The sequence below is a fragment of the Apium graveolens genome, chromosome 6 (assembly GCF_009905375.1).
Source record: "Apium graveolens cultivar Ventura chromosome 6, ASM990537v1, whole genome shotgun sequence".
Lineage (NCBI taxonomy): Eukaryota > Viridiplantae > Streptophyta > Magnoliopsida > Apiales > Apiaceae > Apium > Apium graveolens.
The window spans coordinates 177,326,948-177,330,275 of NC_133652.1; the positions used below are offsets into that span (position 1 = coordinate 177,326,948).

A 3,328-nucleotide genomic window follows, 5' to 3' on the forward strand; every position below is an offset into this window, starting at 1 on the left:
ATCCAAATTCCAAGTTACACCTGAACGTTGAGGCAAATTCCTAAAAATAATATTAAAACAATATGTAGTTCGCCACACAAAATGCATTTAACTATAATTTTAACTGAAGCGACAAAAATTAGCAAATATCAGATGTAGTTGGCCAGTGGAAACTACAACTTGACAAATATTACAGAACACTCACAGATAATAATAATAATAATAACTCCCGTATACAAATACAAGTCTAAGACTCCGCGGTCATCAGCTCTAGATTAACAATCTTTATTTTTAGCTAACTGCAAGATAATAAGAAACGAAACATAATAGCCAAGTTTTTTTTTTCTTGCAGCTAGCATTTTAATGCATGGTTGGCAAGCTTCTGGTGGATAACAAAACCATAAGAATTATTTCAGGTATTATTTAAATGAGCCGGGTAATTTTACATGGATGGATTGCTTTATGTACAGGCTTAAATGCAGTGACAGGTCAAAGATGCAAGAAAAAGGTCTATTGTAAATGGATTTAGATTTGACCATAGAAAACTAGGTGACTGAATGTAAATAAAATAAAAGGTATACAAGTCATTTTTCACTTCTCTGCAGAAAGTTAAAATACAGCAGTTCACAAACTAATAAAAGCCAGCACAACAGAAAAGATACCTGCATCTTCATACCACCCAAGCAGGAAAGTAGGTCTGGTAACTCTGGAAATGCTCTGACTATTTGAAACCAGTAAATGCAAATTCAAGATGAATATTTTAACAGCTAGTACAGATTACCATGTACTCTCGTCCTTATCAAGGTCCATATTCAAGATATCATCAGTTATTTCTTCCAATTTTAGCTCTGTGGGTTCTTAATTGAAACTAGTGCAGAAATTAAAAATGTTGAACAATTCAAAATACAGAACAACGTAAGTGCAGAATAATTATTATACTTTTCTCCCGTAAAACCAATTTCTTGAACAAATCAGTGTTTCAGCATTTTCTAGTAAAAATACAGTGCTATATCTATCAATCAATTGTCCAATAGCACTAAAAGCAGCTAACAATGCTACAACTGTTATGGGAATGCTTAATACTTCGCACGCCATTGCAACAAGTTCTGTAAATCTTAACCAATTTCCCTACCAACAAACCAGAACATTCAAATTTGCTTTCCTGTCAATTTTGGCTCCTCCAAGTATAACTCCAGTGCCTTCTTTGGTACTTAAAATTGACTCATCAAGCTCGTGCAATTCAAATAATCAGTAGACATTACACAACTAATCACAAAACTGGTAAATAAATTAATCAAAACTAGCTACATAGCACACTGAAAACCCTGATTTTAACATTTAACTTAATTTTGTTACCAGGAGAAAATTCTTTAAAGATTAGTGCGTTAGTGTTAGCTGGATTAGCTACAAAGAGCACCTGCATAAAATATAAATTGAAGATGCCTTAACAAAAGTAAAATTTTCGTGTCATTAATCAATGCAAGAACTTGAAATTGGCACCCAGCTTCATTTTTTTTGAAGTAAGTTGAGAAAAGAACCATTCTGACTTTAAGAAACAGAATTAAAAGTTCTATTCTTCAGATTAAAAGAATCTGACCTTGCAATTTGATGAAGCATGCTGCTCTAAGGCCAAAGTTTAAGTCTTGTATATTGATATATTTTTTGACATTAAATTCTTCCTCCTCTCCATCCCATCTTTGCGCGGGAATCCACCCGCCATAATTGCAATGTCAACATCTGTACAAGCTTCAACAACATTTTTCGTAGCAACAACTCCTATCGAATTCAGAAAACAGAGAGCATTAAGTAAAATTTTGAAGATTTGCACCAATTTAATACATCTTTCTCTGATTAAAAAATCCAACCTTTTAAAAAAGGAAATGCAGAATCAATTAATTCAATTTTAACTGCATTTAAGGCCTCAGCTGCAGGTTCAATGTCAAGTAAATGTAGAATTACAGGCTGATTAGTACCCAACATTTCTCCTCTAGAAAACATGGGAACCAGAGCATAGCCTTTTTGTCCTACGATAACACAAGTTTGTCAAAACAATTAAAGAAAAATGTCAGTAACCACATATATATAAGAAACCTGCACATTTCAACAAAAAAAACATCGAGAAAACTGTGATTGTGTGTCCGCAAACATGCCTTATAAAGAAGCAAACCTAAAATCAGCTTTGAGTGATGATATACACTCATCACGACTAGTTTCAGATCAGCTACAATCCACTCCCACAAATTTGTAAATACACACGTCACCCATAACAACAATCCGTACAAACACTTAAAAATACACAACATATAACCTATTATTTCATACATAAACACTTAAAAATAACCTATTATTCCAAACCATATAAATTCAATACAAACGAAACTCGAAAGCAGCTAACCTACGTATTCTTGCCACTCCCAGTCTCTGCAACAAGAATGAGAGTCTGATTCTCCTTGAACAGGAAAAGTTTTCCTCCTCTCGAAAATATAAAAGTTTTTGTGCGAATATGTCTTTCCATTCCTCATATTTAATCGGCGCATTTGAAGATCTGTTTAAAATTTTCAATTGAATTTGCGAAGAAGAGTGAAAATTAGGAGGCTAATTGGGGATCTAGGGTTCTTTGGCTGAACCCTCAAATATAATTACGATAAGGAGGCTTTTAAATTGAAGCCATAATCATGTGTTTTCAATTAAGAAGTCTTTGATTTGTTCTTCATTTCATCTTTTGAGCTTGTTCTTGTGATAGTGTGTGGTGAGAGAGAATTTTTCAGAGAGATAAAGTTGAGAGTGAGACTAGATTCAAGTGTTTTGTGGGGAGGAATTTACTAACACGTGTCACTATTAGAAATCTGTTAATAGACAGCGCCCTTTAAACATCGGCTGTTGGTCCAACCGATGTAAAAGAGTACTATCAACATCGGTCCCAATAAAACCGATGTCTATGATTTATATAGACATTGGTTTCTAGTTCAACCGATATCTAATGTAAGCTGAAAAAAATACGCTAAATCAGCCCGTGTCTTTTCCTGTTTATATTTTAAGTAGTGTATATGTTCCCCCCTCCAAATTTGTTTCCCCCTAGACAAATTCACTTAATCCCAAATATTTCACCCACATTCCCCCCAAATAAAAAATAAAAAACATAAAAATAAAAACTAAAAAACATAACTCCCACATTCTCTCACCCCGACTCTCTCAACCACTCTCACTACTCTCCAACGAACTCTCACTAGTCTCACTACTAAAGTAATCGAAGTCATTTGAAGCTCACAATCGAAGTCACAAACTGAAAGAATCGAAACTACTAGGTTTGAACCTCACAATCGAAGCTCAATTGAAGCTCCAATCGAAG

The 3,328-nt window shown here is 34.1% G+C and overlaps 1 pseudogene; it reads right to left on the reverse strand.

Moving 5' to 3' along the window:
* Positions 1-224: 224 nt before the first annotated feature.
* LOC141666543 (malate dehydrogenase, cytoplasmic-like) lies at positions 225-2,806 on the reverse strand (annotated as a pseudogene).
* Positions 2,807-3,328: the final 522 nt, after the last annotated feature.